Raw genomic sequence first — 17,373 nt, forward strand, 5'->3', positions numbered from 1 at the left:
CGGATGTTAGCGCAGGGCTGGTCTTCCTCACAAAAAAAAAAAAAAATAAAACAAATATTGAATTAGACTCCCGCATCCTTTCCTGACTCAAAGCTCCATTTGTGTTTCTGACTAATCCATTAGGTTCTGCAAGTTCTTGATCTGGACTCACATCCATTTGTTTATCTTCCAGAGTTTTCTTCCTTAACTCTGGGTCTCTGGCCATTGAATACTCTTTACTTTCCACAATGGGTCTCATATTTGACTGTGGATTGATGCTCTCTTTTCCTGACATCCATCTCACACTTACTGAGTTCAGCCTACCCACTCTTCCTTTAACACAAATATGTTCCTGATCTTCACCCATCTTATGGAATTATTGGTAATAAGTAGCTGAAATTTCACTACGTTTTTCACTGGGGACACAGATGAAAACAGCCTCTCCTTTTGTTGCTTCTTTTATGTCATCTTAAGAACAGGTGAAGAAGACAATAATGTTCAGGGCACTAACTTCCACAACTCGCATACTTAACACTCATTTCTAAAAGCTACTTCCTCATAGATAAAGCCTTTAGCCTAGTTATTTCACTATATTGAAATAAGCAAAAACTGAAACTTTAAAGTTCTATACATAAAACCTTATCAACTTTGCAACAGTTAAAACAAGAGCTCTTGGAAAATTTGTTTAAAGCTATTTACATATCTATGCTTCCTGTATATCACACTCTCCTCTCTCCCTCCACACTGGTTATTTTTCTTGTGAGAATATTTCCACTGACCTTTTCCTCTATTAATTCTTATGAATTAGAGAGAGGAAATAACATTATTAGTTAAAATAGTACATGTGTGAGTACAATTATGATCAGGAGGAACAGAAACCCAAATCAAAGAGTGGAAGGAAGGAAGGAAGAAAATTTATTGTCTGATCAGCCAAACATAAAATATGGCTACAAGTCAGCCTTCATCCACAAACTCAAATTACACCATCTGGACGCTATCTTTCCATCAGACTATCATCTTTTCCTCTTTTCTATTGGTTTCTATTCTAAGTGGGATCTTATTTTGTGTCTGCAGTTATGGTGATCATCTACTCCAAACATACAGGGTCCTTCTCTCTATCTATCAATTCAAAAAGAAAGCATAGATGATTAGATAGAACTAATAAAAGAGTTCTCCCAGAGAGGACTCTTATTTGGCTCAATCTGGATTGTTTGCCCATTTCCAGATCAATTATGGTATAAGAGAATGGAGAGAGTGACCAGTCATCCCAGTTTTCTGTGACTGTCCCAGTTTTGCTACTGAAAGTCCATGCCCTGGGCCTTCAGCACATAGCCACCTCAGAATGGAAAGAGTGGATGATAGAACAACACTACCTGAAACATACGAAGGAGAGGTGCTCTCCGACAAGAATTCACACACACACAAAATAATGTCAATATGTGTAAAGCACTTTGAGTAGTGCCGAAAATGACGTATTAAACAATACGTTTGTATACACACTTGTGCCTATGTACAAAAATTCATCAAATATAAGATGATATCTATGGTAAAATCAATGAATGTTTATTTACCTCTAAGAAAGAATACGCTGTGAATTTAAACTTTGATATACCATCAATTTTAACACATTCTGATTTCAGTGATATTAAAATGTGAATAATTTGTGCATATTACATTTGAAAAGTGTTAAATGTGTATCCTTGTATATGTTCCCGCCATAAGGGACTAATTTCTACACAGTTCTTTCTCTATGATATGCATTTTTATTCTCAAATAATCATTTATAGCTTCATTATGTATTCCAAATTTAAATATATTTCCAAAAATTATGAGACATAGATCTGAAACTGAGTAAACTCTTTTAAAAACATAACTGATATCATGGCCCTCAACTTCCTAAAGACCTCCCAGGGATTTCTACTGCACATAGAATTAGATCGACTCCTTGAAATAGCTCACCAGCACCTGTCTGGTTTGGCCCAATCTTATTTGACTTCCTCTTCCCAACACAAGGTACTTATTGCTTCCTTGGGACCTCTGAACTTGTGTTTTGTCTACCTAGGATACTTATGGCTAGTTCCTTCTGCATTTTAGGTGACAATCACCTTCTTAACATGGCTTTTCTTAGCCACCCAAACTAAGACACTCCTGCCTCCCTTACCCCATCCTGATCATTCTCTGTGGACAAATGCCCCTCTATTGTTATTATCCTCACAATATTCATCACCATACGGAATTACCTTATTCATTTCTCTCTTTGCCTGTTGTCTCCTGCACTCTAGAAAATAGTCTCTGTGACAATAGGAGTCACACCAATGCCTAGCACATGAAGTTGCTTAATAAACTGGTGCTGACTAAATGAATCGATCAACTTTTTGTGTGTGTGAGGAACCCCGAGCTATCATCTGTTGCCAATCCCCCTCTTTTTGCTTAAAGAAGATTTTCCCTGAGCCCCTGAGCTAACATCTGTGCCAGTTTTCCTCCATTTTTCGCACGCGGGTCACCACCGCAGCATGACTTGATGAGTGGTGTAGGTCTGCGCCCAGGATACGTACCTGTGAACCCCAGGGCAGAGCACACAAACTCAACCACTATACCACCAGGTCGGTCCCTCAACTTGTTTTTTTTCTGATATGTGACAATGACTTGCTGACCACAAGACGAGATGCCCAGAATGAGAAGAGTGTACAACAGCAAGTCCTTTCAGAATGATGACTTAACTAGGCTTGTTTCTCCAGACTGTGCTACATATTATACTCATGCTTGCTGACAGTAAAAAACAATATGTGTATTAGAAAGAATGAGATTTCCTAAAAACATTAAGAAGAAGAAGGAAGGTATAATATTGTTTCCAGCTTCCCCAGTTGATGAAAGAAAGGCCCTGGAAGGCCTTGTAATGTTATTTATGTGGTTTGTATCGTTTTGCAGTTGTATTTGGCCGGAATATTGAAAATAAAATAGATAACCACACACATCCCAAGTGCACTTGGCTCTGAGAATGTATAAATTCACTTACTTACATTCACTTTCCAAATTGGTAATCATTTGAACTTTCTCCTCTGCTATAAGCATTTGGACACATTTCCATAGGAATTTAGAATTACTCTTGAAGAATTAGTTCCTGTGCTGTAAGCACGGGACAAGCAAACAAACAGGTACGCATACACGAGAGGATAAGGTAGTGACTTCAGTATTTATCTAAAAGAAAGACAAGCAGGCAGGAAGGAAGGAAGAAAGGAGGGAAGTAAGAAGAGCAGAAAGAGTAAAGAAAGAAAAGAGAAAATAATGGAAAAAGAAAATTTAAAAGTGACCAGCATAATTAAGTTGGTAGAAACTAGGGAGGGGAGCCTCCTCCTCTGAGAGCGTGGGTGGTCCATGCCCCACTTCTAGAAAGGGAGTTATAGACAGTACAACCCTTATCTAACTTAGATTCCTCTTCTCTCCAAAGGGTATGAGGCCCCTTTAATCTCTAGCATGTGCCCCTCCTAAAAATCTTTATTCCCCTCTCTCTAACTCAAGAACATTCTGCCTGATAGTGAAGAAAGGAAAGTCATTTTCTTTTTCTTTTTTTTTTTTTTTTTACAATAAACAGAATCTAAAAAGAGAGTTTCTGGGGCTGGCCCCATGGTGTAGTGGTTAAGCTTGACATGCTCTGCTTAAGTGGCCTGGGTTCACAGGTTCAGATCCAGGTGTGGACCTACACCACTCGTCAGCCATGTTGTGGTGGTGACACATATAAAGTGAAGGAGGATTGGCACAGATGTTAGCTCAGGGCTAATCTTCCTCAGCCAAAAATAACTAAATGAATAAAATAAAAAGAGAGTTTCTATATTAAATCTTGAATTGTTCTAATTATGGAGATACAAATGGAGTCAGTGACCATCATATTCTGCCCCCTCCTAAAACTTCAGTTGTGTCCAACGTCCTATCCCCTTTCTGTGTCTCACTCTAGCTTCAAGCTCTTGGATCTGCTAAATCAATATTATTTCTTATCTTAATCTCTTGAATTTGTTATATTTGTATATAGCATCACCACTGCATTCTCCTATTTTGCTTTCTCCCACAACCATCAAGGCCTTGTGTTGATTGATTTATTACCATATGAGCTTTATGTCTCAGGTCTTATGGTCCTCATAAGAACACAAGTTCTTTGCCTTTCAATTCTTTCCACACACCTAGTTCTTTCCATCCTCCCTCAAATTCATTTCTTAACAGGTATGGAGTGTTTCATTATCTGTAAAACTGAGTTAGATAAAATCAGGCTTTACCTAGGTGCGTTCCAGAAAACACTGATCCCATGAAATATTTCATGAAAGTGAAAATGGATGGAAGAAGGCAGAGAGAGAGAAATTTATGTATCATTGACCACTATACTCTCTCAAATCTTCACAAGGCCCTTGACCGTTGTATAAGCACTGAGAGATTATACGGCAAAGAAACATTCAAATTTGCTTAAATATCTCTACCTTATTTGGTCACATACTGTCTTTCGTTTCTTTACTGTAACATCTATTAATAGGCTAAGAAAATAGCCTTTGTGGCAAACACTTAGGGATAATCCTGCCTGGATGTGTTTATAGTCCCTTCCAACCCTGGCAAAATTCTAGTGTTATAGAATTTCAATCAGTTGAGTTCTGTTTACAATTTGACCCATGTAATTCACCATTTATCAATGCCATTCCAGTAAAGCCCACATACCAATAAAGGCCCTGCTACTTAAAGTGTAGGAGATGACAGCAACTCCATCACCAGGGGAAATTAAATCTCTCCAGGTCACAAAAGATGGCATTCCCTTAAACAAACAAACAAAAGAACTACTTAGCTTTTATTAATATCTTACATATATGACATATATAGATTGTCATCATTGACATTAATGTTTGTAATATACACCAATTTTTTATTTTACTTCAATTAGTTTACATTAACTTGCAAGCAAAGAGTACTTAAGTTTATATCTATATAGCATCAATTTTGCTACACATTCATTTTAGAGGATTTCTATAGTAAAGCTATTCATAAAACAAAATAATATTTATATTTAAGGAATAAAGTCATACTTTTGCAAGCTGTGTATTATCAGAATTATAAATTTGGTTAAAGATGTTGAACAGGGGCCGACCCGTGGCATAACGGCTAAGTGTGCGCCCTCTGCTGCTGGCGGCCCGGGTTCGGATCCCGGGTGCACACTGATGCACTGCTTGTAAGGCCATGCTGTGGCAGTGTCCCACATAGAGTGGAGGAAGATGGGCATGGATGTTAGCCCAGGGCCAGTCTTCCTCAGCAAAAAAGAGGAGGATTGACATGGATGTTAGCTCAGGGCTGATCTTCCTCACACACTCAACAAAAATGTTGAACAAAAGCAAACAATTATTTAAGTATTATTTAAGTCTATAAAAAAGACAATTTAAAAATAAAATAAATATTTCCATCTTAGCATTAGAATATAAAGAAGTCACCACATGATAAGGCCACATAACATCTCATATTTGAAACCATGGCATTAGACAGAAAAAAGAACACACCTACAGAGACATCTAATTCATATGATGTAATGTAAAAGACTCCTGATGAGATGTAATTGTAAAAGACCTAAAATGTGTTACCAGCAAAATGATTAGTGCCCCATGATTGGATCACATCAGCTATTTAAACACTAACAGGCCTAAATTTTAGCTGATTGAATGACCTCTAATATGTAACCTCTCCCCAACCAAATTTAAATTCAATCTGTTACTTAAAACACTATAGCCGTGATAGTTTCTGTAGAGCCATTTATGCTTCCTCATTTCCCCTGGTGGTCCATGACTCAGACTCAAGGTACTCAAATTTATGACAATCATCAATGGAGAATTCCAGTCTCCTATGTTCATAACTCATTCATATCTTTCAATTTATGAAAGTCACATTATGTTTAAACACTTACTCTGTGAACTAAGAGATCTGACCATGCCACACCTTTCATTTATAAATCCTACTTTTGCTCTCTTCTGTCTAGCACGTACTATTAAAAAATTAGCATTTGATAGGTAAAGGAAATCTCAGGTTTATGCACAGCTATTATTTTTCCTTAGAGCATTACTTCACAAAGCCATCTTGCCAGGAATGTATCCTCTTAGGAAGAGCCGCCTACCAGGAAAGCAACTGTTGTGAAAGCAATCAAATACTTTAATTAAAAAAAAAAAAACCCAAACACCTTATAATGTTTTCCCTTATGACCTCAGTTCCTGGGAGGCTTTCTTTTTCATCTACTATTTCTATATTGCTTTGACACAATTAGAGCAAAGTATCACAGATGTTGGAAAGAATTTTTTTTAATCTGGGCCAAGGTTTGCCAGATGTCTAAATCACCCACTGTGAATTATTAGCAATTTTTAAAAATTGTTCTGGGAACATAGATCTACCTCAGGAGTTTCAGCAACTAAAGGAATCCTTACTTTTTGAGTGTATATGAACTCAAATATGATTTGAGTTTTGATTTATAAATAAGTACCATGGGTAAGCCCTATATTATTTCATGAAATCTTAAAAATATTATACACCATAAACAGTACACTATTGGCCTAAGATCCAAAGTGTGTGGCTTATTGGGAATAATAAATGTCAAAGTAATTTCAACCTAAGAGAGTGTAAAATTTCATAAAACTGGCATTCATCTCTTATGATACCTTGTTGGCTAATTAGTTATGTTTGAGAAATTAATGGTTTGTATGAGGAAAACCAAAAATGCTTTACTTTTAAATATCCAGATTTGAAAAGAGATTAAATAGACTATTTTGCATAAAACAATGTAGATTAAAAGCTCAATTAATTTAATCAGTTATCTGAGCGTCAAATAATTTGCCAATGAAATTTTATGTGGGCGTAAACTTGCCCTGAATATGCCATTTTCCAATAGGAGTTAAAACGCTCTGTGTACCATCTGGATTCTGGACAGCGACCGGGTTTTGGTGATTGCGTCAACAATGCAGTACCAATTTCAGAGATAAGTGTTTTCGGGAGAACAGGGGAAGAAGCGAAGCTGTGGGATTTATGCATATCACCTCATGCTCATGGTAGCAAGAGCTGAAAATTTGTTTAACACTATGAAATAAGATGGGTGACCACAAGATCAAGATAAATTAGCATCAACGTCCTCTTACATCCCTGGCAAGGATTTATAGAGGAGATGGTTTTAGGATGGGAGTGGTAGAAGGAGGAGGGATAAAAAGCCAAAAGAAATGAATTAAGTCTGACAGAGAAACGCATTACTCTGCAAGACTCCTAAGATTACAAAATGAGTTCACCAAAAATCAAATTTATGATGCTAATCAGATAGACTGTGTACTCAAGCCCTCTTCATTCCTGGTCTGGTCTCTGTCAACAGCCTCTTACCTGTTCTCTGCACCTGCATTTTATCTCTCATTGATTTCTTCTTCAAAATGTTTTAAGAATTGTTATTTTACAATGTAAATCTGACTATATCACCCCCACTCTTCTTATTTCTTTGGGCATAGAGAATAAAATCTGAACGCTTCATATCCTCTAGAACTTTCCATGCATACTCCGTGCATATAGCACTTGTTTCACTGAAGCCTCATTCCCCAAATGATTATGCAATTTCTCTGCTTCTTACCCAATTTTTAGTCTGTCTGACCCCAGTTCAACCTGCAGAACTCAACATAATTGTTCTGATTTACTAAAATATTCCCAGACGCAACCAGGCAGAGATTGTTACTCTTTTCTCTATTTTTCCAATGGACTTCTGAGTTTTCTTTAAAAGTACTTATTAACCTTGCACTTAAACATGGTCAATTGACTACCACATTTATATTGACATCTTCAGCCCTAAACAGATGTGAATCCAAAAAGGCAAAGAATTGGAGAAGAAAAAACACCCTCAAAATATGACACGTTTGAGGAAAATGGAAATAAGATGGGAGATTAGTAACTTAGCAAAACAGAGAAAGCTGAGTCCAAATTGCATAGAGACATGTTTCATTTAATTCTTATAACAACTTCCTGAAGTAGGTATTACTTATTCTCACTTAACAGGCAGGAGAATTGATGCTCAGAGCAGTTAAATAGCTCGGACAGCAGCTTACCTGACTCTGAGCAGAGGTAAAATTTGAACTCACATTAGTCTGAACTCAAAGGCAGTGTTTTTCACCCGTATGTCATACTGCCTCCATGCTAAACTACACCAATCTATTGTTTTGTTTTATTTTTTTCCTAGGAAATATTTATTTGAAAAAAAATTGTTCTGGGAAGGTGGGGAAAGGATGAGTTTCAAAAATATTTTTTAGGGAACAATTCAAGTGTCAAAAGTAAGTTAAAATCTAGTGTGAGAACCAGCTTAAACACTACTGGAAAGATCACTAGCCCTCTTTCCATGATCCCGTGTCTGACAACAGAAGACCAAATTCATATAGTTTCTCTTCAGCAGTAATATTCTCACTTTGACATTGTCTAACCTGTAAATATTATCAAGCTTGTTTTTTTGATCTCCCCATCCAACAGAATCCCAACAAATTAATGGGAAAGAAAATGAAGGGTTTTATAGAAGGGAGACGTGTTAGTTAACAGTGGGAAAAAAAAAAAAAAAAACAGATACAGTGAAAGAATAACAAGTAACTTTCTATTTATCTTAACACAGAATAAAAATTATGTTTATGTTCCAGCAGTAGTTCTGCCTATTTTCAAAATTACATTCTTCTAAATGAAATTTTATATTATACAATGAAATCTCTTTAGTTACTCTAGATAGCAGTGATTCCGAAGACTTTTCTGGGGGCCGGGGGGCTGTTTTTTTACATTTTCAATGCTTTATCCTTCTACCCACAAACTGTCAAGCACACACAAAACAAGACAAGGTCAAGGCCTGGCTAATTTGACCAATAAAGTTACAATGAGTCACTTTTATATTTAGCATTACTTACATAAACAGTGGAAGGAAGAAAGGCCAATGTGCCAGCTCCCCGTGGTCAATGTGCCACATACCAAAAAGAACATTGAAGTAAAAGGGACCGGATGACTGCAACACAATTTGCAGGATATCTGGTTGTTGAGGGAGCTAATTCTAGTCTGCATCTAAGCAGTTTTAGATTCTGTAGACTCTTATGAGGGGGACAAGACAGAAAGCCCCACACCTCGCCAGTGCCCAGAGGCAATGAGAAACTGTCTTATGAGAGCCTCTCAGGGGAGATAAGGAGGCAAATGCACAATGGCCTCAAAGCAACTTCTCGCAGACCTCCCATCCTCGAGTGTCCCAGAAGCATCACCAAGTGTTCTGCCAAGACTTATATTAGTTGCAGCTTAAGCCTTTGTCTGCATGGCTTATGCGGATATGTGCAAGGCCCCTAGGGCACTATAGCAGAGCCATTTTCTTATATGAACAATTAAGAAATGAGATAGAACGTTGAGTAGAAACTTTTGGGGATAGCATTTTACAGGTAGTTCTGTTGAGAATAGATGAGCAAAAAATAAATATATGATTCAATGGCCATATTCTCCATTCACCCGAAAGCTTTAAAATATAAGCAAATTATCTCTAATATGTGTTATATTTTGTTATACATAAATGTATATAAAATGATCTTGTTTGTTCAAGTAAGAGAAAATAATCATCAATGTATTCTGTTTAAGAATAAAGAGAGTTAACTTGTATTGAGAATCTACCGTGTAACAGGCTCTCTTGGATAATTTGAATAGACTATTTCATGTACTTTTTTCTACAACTCTGTGAAGCAAGTCTATACATTTATGTATAAATGATAGATCTTAGGCTCAGAGTAATTAAGATTTTTAACCAAGATTGTGCAGCTAACCAGCATTAGAGGGGAGCACAATGTAAACCCATGCCTTTCTTATTGACTCAGTTGCCTCTTAAGAAGACATAAACATCTCTAGTTTACTTTAGAAATATTTCAGTGTACAACGGTTAAAATAAGCGACATTATTGTGTTTAGAGAAAATTAACCTCAATTATTGGGAAAAAAGATTCTATTGTATCTCTAGATGTCCAAGAGAACCAGGCTATTAAAGCACAGGAAGGTGGAAGATGAGACAATTAGATTCCATGTTGATCTGATAGATTATCAAGGTCTCTACATTTCAGTTACCTGGAAATCCCTATATACGGCCTAGAGGAACCAATTTCTTCCTTAATATTTTCCAAAATAATTTGATACTATTATTAAGAGGAAATGTTATAAACTGGAGAATATCGAGGAAAGAATGACCACGATAGTGGAATGTGCCCCAACATTGTTATGTTAAGTGTTGGCAGATGGAATTGGGGGCATTTAGTCTGAAAGGAGAAACACAAACAGAAACTGAGAAATATTTTCAAATATCTGACGGATAATTTTGAGAAAGCTGGATAATATATATATTCAAACATTCTAGTTGGTCAAACTAAAGCCAGTGGCTAGAAGTTAGAGGGGGGCATATTCAGTTCACACTAAAAAAGACGTTAATAGTTATATGAACTCTTGGAGAATACAATCAGCTACCTTTTGAAGTACAGAGTGCCCTCTCACTAGAAGTGTATATATAGAAATCTTTCATTGATGTTGCAGATGTAATTTAAACAGAAAGTAAAAGATGTAGGTAAATCAAATTGAATCAGGTCTGCATATTTCCAATTGATGTCATAGTTCATTTGTTCTTACTCCTTAGAGCAGCCTTCCGATCTAACTCCATTTGATAAAACCCTAGCAATTCTTCAATATCCCTCTAAAAGCTTCCAGATTGATCAAGAACTTCCTGATAATCCCAAAAAGAAATGACTTTTCCTCTTCCCGGCTATGACTACCCTGGTAGGAATTATTACACCTACCTTGCATTAGAGGCGTTGTATGATCTATTGTCAAACTCTGTATTCCAAATGCTAGTAATGTTTTAACACCTGTGAGGTCTTTACACCTAACAGACGCTTAGCAAACATTTACTAAATCAAGACATAAAATAACTGTGAACCAGAAGGCATTCTTTCTACCTATGCAAAAGAACACGTAAAAGGAGTAAAAGAGTCTTATTTTGCCTCATTTTTAGAAATTTCAAGAGATTTTTATCAGAGTGATACAATCTTATAAATCTCTAGTTTGTGTGTTAAGTACTGTATTCATTTTCTACTGTATTTTCTACTATCACAAACATAGTAGCTTAAATAACACAGATACATTATCTTAAGTTTCTGTAAATCAGAAGTCTGTTATGGGTCTCACCAGACTAAAATCAAAGTACTAGCAGGCTGCATTTTTTCCCGGAGGCTCTAGGGGAGAATCTATTTCCTGCTCATTCCCGTTATTAGCAATATTCAGATCCTTGTGGTGGTAGGACTGAGATCCCATTTTCTTGCTGGCTATAAATTGAAGGCTATTCCCAGCTTCTGGAAGCTGCCACACTTCTTGACTAATGGCTCTCTTCCTTTATCTTCAAAGCTATCAATGGTAGGTCTGGTGGGTTGTGTCTTTCTCAAGTCACATCTTTCTGATCCTATCTTCTACCTCCCTTTTTTCTTTTAAGAGTTTATGTGATTAGATGGGGCCCACCCAGATATTCAGGATAATCTCCTTCTCTTCAAGTCAGCTGATTAGCAACCTTAGTTCCATCTGCAACCCTAATTCCCTTTCGCCATACAAAGTAGCATAGTCACAGGTTCCAGAGATCAGGACATGAGCATCTCTGGGAGGCCATTATTCTGTCTACCGAAAAAAAATAGTGTTTGGGGCTGGCCCCATGGCCTAGTGGTTAAGTTTAGCGTGCTTCACTTCGGGGGCCTGGGTTCAGTTCCTGGGCATAGACCTACACTGCTTGTCAGCAGCTATGCTGTGATGGCAACCCATACACAAAATAGAGGAAGATTGGCACAGATGTTAGCTCAGGGTGAGTCCTCCTCAGCAAAAAAAAAAAAGTCTTTTCTTTCCTTATTTTCAGAAATTTCAGAAGATTGTTATTCAGTGAGTGATACAATTTTATAAATCTCTGGAATTATAAATCCCTTAAACATCAAACCTATATAATATTTATTAAAATAGGAAATTATTACATACATTCATTATCTCCTAAAAAATATATTTGGAATTATTGTTATAGTCTAATGATCCAAAATGATTTAGAACTATTGTAATTTTCTAAATAATATAAACTAACATATTGAAGTTTAATGGAAAACCTTAATATGTTAGCTATCTCTTTTAACATAATTCAGTTTTACTTTAAAAAATGGATAATCTTTGCAAACTCAACAACATTCATTTTCAGCTAATGTTAAGTCAATAGGTTTTAAACTGTGTTCATGAGAGTGATTCTAACACTTTGCTTTAGAATAAAGTACATGGGCTTTGTGTCAACTGTTTGTTGTTTAGATATTCTATGTGTTTATTTGGACTGTGTTATTAAGTAGATGATTGAATTTGCTGTTTTGCTTGTAGTCATAACATGTTGCATTTACCTGAATGTCATTCATAAAAAGTGAAATGAACATACAGATAATATAAATTTTATAGGATGGTCAGAAACTAATCAGTTTAAGCAGGGGAGGTTTCAATGGAGAAGCAGAGAAATAGCTCAACAGAGTATATTGGGTAGTTTCTTAGTAAGTCCTCAGGTTAGATGATATCCTAACTTGAATATAAAGTTTGTAAAAATCTTCAGGTTTATTTATTTTCATTTATTTCTCCACTTGTTATGCACACCTTGCTGAAAAATATTTTCCTGTGTTCTGTGGTCACAAAGTTGAGAAAGACAAACTTGGTCTCATCAAGGGATGAGAATTGATAAAACTCTATTAGCCAGGCATTTAACAAGGCGTTACTCTCTCCCTGAAATCTTGACATTTTTAAACATTTACTAAACTCTTATGTTCTAGACGTATTTCTAGGGACGTTATATGTATTAATCACTGAATCCTCACCACAAGTGAAAGAGATAGATTTTATTATAACTCCAATTTACAGACGGGAAACAAGCCAGGGAGAGTTTCAGAAATTAATCAAAAGTCACACAGCCTTTAAATGGCAGATTGAAAATTTCAACAATGGAGTATGTTGTTTTTTTTTAATTTTTTGTTTATTGAAGAAACATTGGTTTATAACATTGTATAAATTTCAGGTGTACATCATTACACTTCTATTTGTGCATAGATTACATCATGTTCACCACACAAATACTAATTGCAACCTATCACCACACACATGTGCTGAATTATCCCTTTCGCCCTCCTCTCTCCCCCCTTCCCCTCTGGTAACCACCAATCCAATCTCTGTCTCTATGTGTTTGTTTATTGTTGTTATTATCTACTACTTAATGATGGAAATCATACGGTATTTCACCTTCTCCCTCTGACTTATTTCACTTTGCATAATACTCTCAATGTCCATCCATGTTGTCACAAATGGCTGGATTTCATCATTTCTTATGGCTGAGTAGTATTCCATTGTGTAAGGTAAGGTAAGGGTCTACTTTCATTTTTTAGCGTGTGGCTGTCCAGTTTTCCCAACACCATTTGTTGAAGAGACATTCTTTTCTCCATTTTATTTTCTTAGCTCCTTTGTTGAAGAGTAGTTGTCCATAGATGTGTGGGTTTATTTCTGGGCTTTTGATTCTATTCCATTGATCTGTGTGTCTGTTTTTGTGCCAGTACCATGCTGTTTTGGTTACTATAGCTTTGTAGTATTTTGAAATCAGGGAGTGTGATACCTCCAGCTTTGTTCTTTTTTCTCAAGATTCCTTGAGCTATTCAGGGTCTTTTGTTGTTCCATCTAAATTTTAGGATTTTTTGTTCTATTTCTGTGAAAAATGTTGTTGGAACTTTGATAGGGATTGCATTGAATCTATAGATTGCTTTAGGAAGTATGGACATCTTAACTATATTAATTCTTCCAATCCAAGAGCACAGAATATCTTTCCATTTCTTTATGTCTTCTTCAATTTCTTTCAGAAATGTTTTATAGTTTTCGGTGTACAGCTCTTTCACCTCTTTGGTTAAGTTTATTCCTACGTATTTTATTCTTTTTGTTGCAGTTGTAAAAGGGATGGTATTCTTAATTTCTCTTTCTGCAACTTCATTGTTATTGTATAGAAATGCAACTGATTTTTGTATGTTGATTTTGTATCCTGCAACTTTACCATAATCGTTTATTACTTCTAAAAGTTTTCTGGTGGATTCTTTAGGGTTTTTTATATATAAAATCATGTCATCTGCAAACAGTGACAGTTTCACTTCTTCCTTTCCAATTTGGATCCCTTTTATTTCTTTCTCTTGCCTGATTGCTCTGGCTAGGACTTCCAGTACTATGTTAAATCGGAGAGGTGAGAGTGGGTATCCGTGTCTGGTTCCTGTTCTTAGAAGGATAGCTTTCAGTTTTTCACCATTGAGGATGATATTAGCTGTGGGTTTGTCATATATGGCCTTTATTATGATGAGCTACTTTCCTTCTATACCCATTTTACTCAGAGTTTTTATCATAAATGGCTGCTGTATCTTTTCAAATGCTTTCTCTGCATCTATTGAGATGATCATGTGATTTTTATTCTTCATTTTTTTAATGTGGTGTATTACATTGATTGATTTGCGAATGTTGAACCATCCCTGCATACCTGGAATAAATCCCACTTGATCATGGTGTATAATTTTTTTAACGTATTGTTGTATGTGATTTGCTAGTATTTTGTTGAGGATTTTTGCATTGATGTTCATCAGTGATATTGACCTGTAATTTTCTTTTTTTGTGTTGTCCTTGTCTGGTTTTGGTATCAGGGTAATGTCAGCTTCGTAGAATGAGTTAGGGAGCTTCCCCCCCTCCTCAATTTTTTGGAAGAGTTTGAGAAGGATAGGTATTAAGTCTTCTTTCAATGTTTGGTAGAATTCACCAGAGAAGCCGTCTGGTCCTGGACTTTTATTTTGGGGCAGGTTTTTGATTACTGTTTTGATCTCCTTACTGGTGATTGGTCTATTCAAATTCTCTCTTTATTCTTGATCCAGTTTTGGAAGGTTGTATGATTCTAAGAATTTATCCATTTCTTCCAGATTGTCAAATTGGTTGGCGTATAGCTTTTCATAGTATTCTCTTATAATATTTTTTATTTCTGAGGTGTCTGTTGTAATTTCTCCTCTTTCATTTCTGATTTTACTTATTTGTGCCTTCCCTCTTTTTTTCTTGGTGAGTCTAGCTAAAGGTTTGTCAATTTTGTTGATCTTTTCAAAGAACCAGCTCTTGGTTTTATTAATTTTTTCTATTGTTTTTTTGGTCTCTATTTCATTTATTTCTGCTCTGATTTTTATTATTTCCCTTCTTCTACTGATTTTGGGCTTTGTTTGTTCTTCTTTTTCCAGTTCCTTTAGGTGCATTGTTAGATTGTTTATTTGAGATTTTTCTTGTTTGTTGAGATAGGCCTGTATTGCTATAAACTTCCCTCTTAGAACCGCTTTTGCTGTATCCCATAAATTCTGGCATGTCATATTTTCATTTTCATTGGTCTCCAGGTATTTTTTTATTTCTTCTTTGATTTCTTCATTGACCCAGTCATTGTTCAGTAGTATTTTTTTTTAATCTCCACATATTTGTGGCTTTTCTGATTTTCTTCCCATAGTTGATTTATAGTTTCATAACGTTGTGGTCAGAAAAGACACTTGGTATTATTTCAATCTTCTTAAATTTATGGAGACTGGTTTTGTGGCCTAATATGTGATCAATCCTGGAAAATGTTCCATGTGCATTTGAAAAGAATGTGTATTCTTCGGTTTTTGGATGGAATGCTCTATATATATCTACTAGGTTCATCTGTTCTAGTGTGTCATTTAAGGCCAATGTTTCCTTATTGATCTTCTGTTTGGATGATCTATCCATTGGTGTAAGTGGAGTGTTAAAGTCCCCTACTATTATTGTGTTACTGTCTATTTCTCTTTTTATGTCTGTTAATAATTGCTTTATATATTTAGGTGCACCTACATTGGGTGCGTAGATATTTACAAGTGTTATATCCTCTTGTTGGATTGTTCCCTTGATCATTATGTAATGCCCTTCTTTGTCTCTTTTTACAGTTTTTGTTTTAAAGTCTATTTTGTCTGATATGTGTACTGCTACCCCAGCTTTCTTTTCATTGCCATTTGTGTGGAGTATCTTTTTCCATCCCTTCACTTTCAGTTTGTGAATGTCTTTAGGTGTGAAGTGTGTCTCTTGTATGCAGCATATATATGGGTCTTGTTTTTTTATCCAGTCAGCCACCCTATGCCTTTTAATTGAAGCATTTAGTCCATTGACGTTTAAAGTAGCTATTGATAAGTATGTATTTACTGCCATTTTTTAACTTTTTTTTTTCTCAGTGTTTTAGTAGTCCTTCTCTGTTCCTTTCTTCTTCTATACAGAACTGATGGTCTCTTTAGTTTGACCTCTGTCTGAAAGCTGTACTCTTTAACTCCCCTCCTCCCTTCTTTTATGTCTTTGATATCATATCTAACCTCTTTTTTGTGCATTTGTATCCATTACCCTCTTATCATGGAAATAGATAATTTTTCCAATTTGTGGTCTTCTCTTTTCCCCTTAAATCAGTCCCTTTAACTTTTCTTGTAGCACTGGTTTCTCGGTGACAAACTCTTTTAATTTTTGCTTGTCTGGGAAATTTTTGATTTCTCCTTCCATTTTGAATGATAACCTTGCTGGGTAGAGTATTCTTGGCTATAAGTTTTTTCCTTTTAGCACTTTAAATATATCGTGCCACTCTCTTCTAGCCTGTAAAGTTTCTGCTGAGAAGCCAGCTGATAGCCTTATGGAGTTTCCTTTGTATGCAACTTGACTTTGTCTTATGTCTTTTAGGATTCTCTCTTTATCTTTAATTCTGGACATTTTGATTATGATATGTCTTGGTGTGGGCCTCTTTGGGTTTATCATGTTTGGGGCTCTCTGTGCTTCCTGTACCTGGATGTCTGTTTCCTTCCTTAGGTTAAGGAAGTTTTCACCTATTATTTCTTGAAATAGATTCTCTGCCCCTTTGTCTCACTCTTCTCCTTCCGGGACACCTATAACACGGATGTTAGTGCTCTTGATGTTGTCCCGGGGGTCCCTTAGACTTTCCTCACTCTTTTTAATTCTTTTCTCTTTTACCTGTTCAGCTTGGGTAATTTCCTCTAGTCTTTCATCCAGCTCACAGATCCGTTCTGCTGTATCCTCTACTCGCTTTTGAGTCCCTCTAGTGAATTTCTCATTTCCAGTATTGTATTCTGCATTTCTGATTGGTTCTTTTTTATATCTTCCATTTCTTTGTTGACATTCTCACTGAGTTCATCTATTCTTCTCCCCAGATCAGTGAGCATCCTTAACACTCTTAGTTTGAACTCTCTGTCAGGTAGGTTGCTCATTTCTGTTTCACTTAGTTCCTTTTCTGGGGTTTTGTCCTGTTCCTTTGCTTGGA

The sequence above is a fragment of the Ceratotherium simum genome, chromosome 30 (genome assembly GCF_057802395.1).
Source record: "Ceratotherium simum simum isolate JZ-2026a chromosome 30, ASM5780239v1, whole genome shotgun sequence".
Classification (NCBI taxonomy): Eukaryota; Metazoa; Chordata; class Mammalia; order Perissodactyla; family Rhinocerotidae; genus Ceratotherium; species Ceratotherium simum.